The sequence below is a fragment of the Limulus polyphemus genome, unplaced genomic scaffold (genome assembly GCF_000517525.1).
Source record: "Limulus polyphemus unplaced genomic scaffold, Limulus_polyphemus-2.1.2 Scaffold73, whole genome shotgun sequence".
Classification (NCBI taxonomy): domain Eukaryota; kingdom Metazoa; phylum Arthropoda; class Merostomata; order Xiphosura; family Limulidae; genus Limulus; species Limulus polyphemus.
In genome coordinates this window covers 741,844-748,842 of record NW_013665683.1, presented here as the reverse complement: position 1 = coordinate 748,842, position 6,999 = coordinate 741,844, and the positions used below count along the sequence as shown (strand labels likewise).

The 6,999-nt window shown below is 32.6% G+C and overlaps 1 long non-coding RNA gene across 1 annotated transcript in view; it reads left to right on the top strand.

Annotated features, from left to right (window-relative positions):
• The window catches only part of LOC111087619, a 33,283-nt gene extending 28,764 nt beyond the window's left edge, over positions 1-4,519 (top strand). Inside the window, exon 4 of the long non-coding RNA XR_002612282.1 lies at positions 4,212-4,519. This is a non-coding gene — a long non-coding RNA (uncharacterized LOC111087619). The remainder of the gene's footprint in view (positions 1-4,211) is intronic.
• Positions 4,520-6,999: the final 2,480 nt, after the last annotated feature.

Below are 6,999 nucleotides of genomic sequence, written 5' to 3'. Positions count from 1 at the left end.
TAAACCTTTTTCTGAGTTACGGTATTTTCTTATTTTGATGTTTTGAGTTCTTTTGTGTTTAGCACAATATTTACTAAGTTTTAAAGTATCAAATTGAATTTTTGTTCAAGAAAAATCTTTTAAATGCGACTGTAGATTTTTTCCCCAAAACTTTGTCTTCAAAATAAGGGTGCGTCTTATATTCCGAAAAATATGGTATATAAGCCACTTTTTACAACAAGGGATTGAATAAATAATGTATGCTAAAAATATAATAAAACTAATACTAATGTCTTACGATAAATATTATTAATTCTAATCATGCTTCGCCAGCTTAGAAAAGGCGTTCACCATAACAATTGCCCCCCTCCCCCAGTGGCCCAGTGATAAGTTAGCAGACTTAAGACGCTAAAATCTGGTTTCGATACCAGTGATGGACAGCGCACAAATAGCACATTGTGTTGTTTGTGCTTAACAATAACCAAACTATAACCATTGCCATTGCAAAAAATATAATAGGCTTAATACTAATGTCTTATGACAAGTAAAATTATTAAAAGCTACATTGCTAGAAAGGACTATTACAGATATTTAAAAACATTGAAATTATATTGAGGGTTAATTGCACTTTATAAGAACAATGTTACAAGTTCTGTGCTTTTCTAGGGACTACTTAATCAACCATTGATCGTACTTTCATCTCATGGTTTTAACAACACACTATTGTTTAACAATGCATTTTCCGTTGTAATAAGCTATTGTGAGAAAATGTAGGATCAGTCTTAAACCTCATGCCTTACAGTCTTTTCACAGACCTTCTATTGCACGAAGACTTCAGCTTCCAAGACCATGTTTAAGTAGACCAAAGGCACAAAAGTCCATTGGAGCTGCACTAGGGGATTTGAAAAATATGTTCCATTTTTTTGGACCGTTTTTCTCAAAACACAACTGTAAATTTCGAGATGTTGCTGCAAGCTTGCTAAATTTTGGCTTGTGAAACCTGGTAAATTTCAAATCCTTGTTTATTATATTGTTATCAATACTAGGAAGTGTGCCTATCTTTATCATAATGGCTTTTTGGGTTTTAGAGTACCCTTTCGTAACCAGAATTTTCACCTTAGGCTTGAGGGCATTACTAGGAATTGGCTTAGGGTGTGATTTTAGAGCTTTTTGTTATTTCTAAACGCTTTACTGTGAGCGTTTTACTGTTTCCACGAAGAGCATTGAAAGGTCCCTCCAGGGACACGCTGCGTTCTTTGACTCTTTGTCATTTAGCAATCTAACTATATGAACATCTTCCCTCGAAAAGGGCTCCGGCCATGCGCCATATGATGGTGGCATGGCACTATCGAATGAACAATATACGGTCGGTGGCGCTACGGCTTGCATCTTCGATGAGATGCTATTGCAATAACTCCCCCTCCCAACCGTTACGGTGTTAAGCCCAATTAGTTTGTGGTGGGACAGTATTTTTGTAAGCCAAGCATTTTTAAACCGACTGGTCCAGTCGGCAATCATATAGGAAGAGCACGTTCGACGACGAGGATTGAAACTCGCGACCCTCAGATCCACCAGGCCATGTCAGGCAATTGCATTAATTAGTATATGTAAGTTGTTCTCATAAAATTTGATTAATACTGTGTAAAAAAAAAACGAAGAAAACCAATTATAACTGCAGACACACAGAACAAGGACAGATATTTAGAATCAGTAAATGTAGTGTGTAATAGATAACGACGACAAACGTGTAAAACAGAAAACCTAATGTATGTACATAAACAGTATATTCTTTTACAAAAAAAAAAACAAAATTTCAGAAACATTGTACCGTATATGTTATAGTCGCTAAACACATGGAGCAGAAAGAGCACTTCCCCACTTTTTCCAGTTAGTGTAAACGCACTGTGTTAGATTGAGTTAGCTTTTTTGTCCCCTTTTCCCGTTTTCCAATAAAGTTAGGCAGTCACAGTCTGTGTTGTATAGAAGAACAATAAATATTTAGAAATAGTAGATCGATTATACAATGAATATCCAACAAAAACTTTAGGAACAACATACCTCATTAATTTTGGAAGGCGTGCCGACCTTATCCATCTTTAGTATAGTTCGTAGTCGACGTTTCAAGCTGTTAATGTTAATGTAGGTGTTAGTGAAGGTTATCTCACCTTTCGGAATGAATCATTACTCACTAGGTAAAATTTCTTTTAAACGCTAAAAAAAAGGTATAAAAGCAGTAATTTTATTATACGTAAGTGTGTAGCAACAGTAAAATATCTTAGCATAAACAGCGTCAACAAATATTTAGAAACAGTTTACCAATAATTATTCTTAACTTTGTTTAACGCAAACTGTAATGTTTGTTTTTATTATACAAATAATACAACACGTAGCTCTAAATATTTCTTTTCATTGTTTAAATTGTTTTCTTTTTATACATTTTATATTATATGTAATCTATCTCCGCATGATTATCTTGGTAACGATAAATGGTTTTATAGAAAAAGAAGAAAAACACATGTAAAACTTTTCAACTGTATTATATAGATTAAAGAAGAACGCTGGGAAACAAGCTGCCCATTATTTCATAATAACTTAAATAAACATTTTATACCTTGTGCGTCAAATTGGTAGAAGTTAACATAACACATGTTGGCAAAAAGAGGAAATTGAAAAGTTATGTTCAAACAATAAATTTATTTCAATGTTTCGAGCAAACTTACATCTAAAACATAGTTTTCAGGAAAGTGTAGTTATCTGACGAAGAGTACTTGCCTAAAACGCCATGAAAAAGTTGTTGTTGCTTTTCTTATGCGGCGTTTTACAAAAAAAAAGAAAAAAAAAGATGAATTGAAGCTTTTCATCAAAGAAATAGTTCATCTATCTGTTATATTATATATATAACCAAAATAACAATTATAGATGGTTGGTCTATCATTTTTATACGAATAACAAATATTAACATTAAGATAATCACTTTTTTGTATTACATACGTGTGACAATGGGAAATATTTTGAGATTTACTGTATCATTTGTTTAACACAGACAAGTATTGAGGATAGTTGACAGATTATAATAAATGTATAACAAAAAACAAAGTTTAAAATAGTTGACAGATTATGTTTTAAGTATAACAAAGACAAACGTTCCAACATAGTTGACAGATTATGTTTTATGTATAACAAAGACAAACGTTCCAACATAGTTGACAGATTATATTTTATGTATAACAAAGACAAACGTTCCAACATAGTTGACAGATTATATTTTATGTATAACAAAGACAAACGTTCCAACATAGTTGACAGATTATGTTTTAAGTATAACAAAGACAAACGTTCCAACATAGTTGACAGATTATGTTTTATGTATAACAAAGACAAACGTTTCAACATAGTTGACAGATTATGTTGTATGTATCACAAATAGACTAAACAACTACTATGTCTGTTGTATCTCAGCCAGCCTGATGATCCCTGGTATTCAGCGAAAGGCCTCGTCAGCACCTGATATGGTAAATGTAATGTGGTTGACATAATATTACATATTATTATTTACGTTTACTCATTGGTTCTTAGAATTACTAATGCAGTTGCCACCTGCTGGCTTGGAGGTAAGTGTGAGGGCTTATCATGCTAAAAACTCTGGCACAGCACAGACAGCCCATTGTGTAGCTTTGTGGTTGTCAACAAACAAACAAACAAACTAACGTAGTTTTTCCTACTGACATTGTGGTTGTCAACAAACAAACAAACAAACTAAGGTAGTTTTTCCTGTTGACTTTGTGGTTGTCAACAAACAAACTAACTAACGTAGTTTTTTCCTGTTGACATTGTGGTTGTCAACAAACAAACAAACTAACGTAGTTTTTTTCCTCTTGAATTTGTGGTTGTCAACAAACTAACGTACTTTTTCCTGTTGACTTTGTGGTTGTCAACAAACAAACTAACTAACGTAGTTTTTTCCTGTTGACTTTGTGGTTGTCAATAAACAAACAAACTAACGTAGTTTTCCTGTTGACTTTGTGGTTGCTTGACTTGCTCCAGGAATAAGAAGATTAGCTTACTAGTTTGGTAGTTCTTCTGAATGATAGTATAGTTCGAGTTAAAGTAATAAACAATTAAGTGGTGTTGAAAATAAACAAATAATAATGTGTTATTGATCCTTACCATAAATTCTGATTTATAAATGATATAAATAAAATTAATAATTACACTTTATTTACTTAATCTAGTTCACATCATAACATTGTTGTTCATGCAACTGATGATATGAATAGCGCCTAAACCACAACCGTGTCTGTCATATCTCATCTGTCCTGATGAACCCGTTATTGGACAAAAGACCTCGTCGGTAGTCGATATAGCAGATTTTAGTGTAGTTGACATATTATTTGCTTTGACTCATTATATCTTAAAAAGACAAACGTCTAAGTACAACTGAAATAATATATGTATAACAAAGACGTTTAAAAATAGTTGACAGGTTATATTATGTGCATAAAATGTTACATGTAACTCACATATCATATAATTGACGGATTATGTTGTATGTGTAATAAAAATAAAAATTATTAACAGATTATATCTGCAAGAAAATAAACTTGTGGAAATAATTTCTTGAACTACAACAAACACCATAGAAACGTTTTACCTAATGCATTATTTGTAACGCTAAATTATTTAATTAAATGCAAAGAGTTATTTGACTAGTCTTTTAGAATCTTCGTAAAAGTTTAGCAAATGAGAAAATAACAAGTTTTCACTTTTCTGTAACTGTAATTTCTACTAATAAAAGTAGGGACTTCTTACATTAAAATGACGACAATACTATTTATAGAAAACGTCTGTTCTCCACAACTTTCTAAATTAAAACACTTATTATTTCTTCTGGTTCTACAAGAGAAGTTGGACAACGTAATTACTATGTAATGCAAATAAGATCTGTAATTGGAAATTTACTCAATCTTATTTATAAGTTGCATTATTCGATCAGATCTGAATCTAAACTGACAAGTCGGTATATTTTCAAATGACCAATCAGAATAAAAATGGGCGGGACCTTATGTGAAAATGGAGCTGATAGCTTGAGATTCTTCAATGTAGTTTTCAGTTAAGCTCCCGGCAATCATGTTCTAAATTTTGTTTGTCATGATCTTCCATCAGTGTTAATCTACTGATGAACAGTTTGAACATGGGAACAACACTAATTAAACTTCAAGAAAGGTTCACTTTCCTTCTAGACATAACTATACAGTGTTCTTGTATTCTGGCTCATAGGGTCATACTTTGACCTTTCCCTGGCGTCGAAACACTTATTTTCACTAATCTGCGCCTTTCATTTTCGTGACATATCCAAGGCCCTCCCTTATGGCTTGAATCAGCGAACCTACTAAACCCACGCATTCATCAAGCATGCGCAGTATATTGTTTTTTGCAGGTCCGCATTCCACAGTTGGGCCCCCGACCAACGGGTCGCCTAGCGCCCAAATTAATTTGCTCGGTGCAAACAGTGAGAGAGACAGGTTGGATCAAAGCACGATTCCGCAAAGCAAAGGAAACGTATGAAAACGTAATTAACTGCGATATGTAGACGTACCACATTTCATTGATTTTGTCATCTAAGAATGAGGCTTTTTATGTGGCGATGATAACGAACGAGGTGATTGAAAAGTGACCTGAAAAGAATTCATGTTGAGCTACCAGGTAAATTCACGTGAAGATGAAAAATACCAAGCATTTCAAGGACATCTCCGATTGGTGTTGATCAACTTTTGAGCAAGAAGAAAATTACGAAATATTATTGATATTACAATATAAATTTTTCCCTTAATTTCTCAGACGTTTTTGTCGAAATTTAGTCTTCACTCGTGACAAATTCGATAGTATTTCAAAAAGATAAAACATTATGTACAAACCAGTAAATTTAAATCGCTGTTTATTAGACCTACATCTACATATTGACGAAGATAGAACAGAATTTCTATCGTTTGTTGTTTTCTCCAAACGTTTTGTCTGGAGCCAACCATCACACTTAATATTGAAGTTTTGTAATTCTAGCAGTATCATTTATAAATTAGTAATTAAAGTAGCTTATTAGAAAAATATTAATCACTTTAAATATTTAACGAAAATTGACATTGTGAATAAAGAAGTATAAAATTTTCTAAAAAAACATGAAATGAAATAGACTGCCAATCAAAAATATGCATGGTAATATGTTACCTATGATGAACGGCACTTAAAATATTATCTTTAAAGTGTGAGCATACTTCATATTGATAATAGATACATAGAAGAATTATAAGTAAATGTCATATTGTAATAACTATAAACACTACTTGGCAGTATACGTATAAAGAACACGTGTTGTTGTTTTTTTTTTGTTTTTTAGTCGTAAGAAGTAACTTTATTACGTCTAATATTGCATTAATGTTTTAGATCAGTTGGTAGATCAGTCTAGGAGACACGACCATTAAAATTACCACAACAAAAATTAGGGCCCTACTAGTTGTTGTCTTAGGACCTCGAGATGAGGCCCGAGAACGGGTCTTGTTTGTAAGAGAGAAAGAATTTAGTAATTTTAATTGCTAAAAATTGGCCCAATAACAATTACTAGTGGGTTAATCCTTTATCGCAGTTGGTAGAGCACTCGCAAGGCGCGTGACATGTCTCGTGTTGGATAGCGAGTGGATGGAAGAAGAAAATATATTACCACTGATCTAACTATAGAGAAACTTATATTTCTCTATTTTAAGTATAAAGAAACATTCATGCTTTTGTATTAATACAAAGAAACATTCATGCTATTGTATTAACGTAAAAAAACGTTCACGATAATGGATTTATGTGGTTTGATTCAGGCGTTTTGTCACCATTCAAAAGACATGTTTGTCAAATATATAACAAATTATAACCCATTTATCATAGAAAGTAGGCCTAATAATTGTTTTAACCTTGCGTCTCTCTATCTACCCGACAAATCTATAATTTTCATCACATTAAAACTACACATTAAAGTCG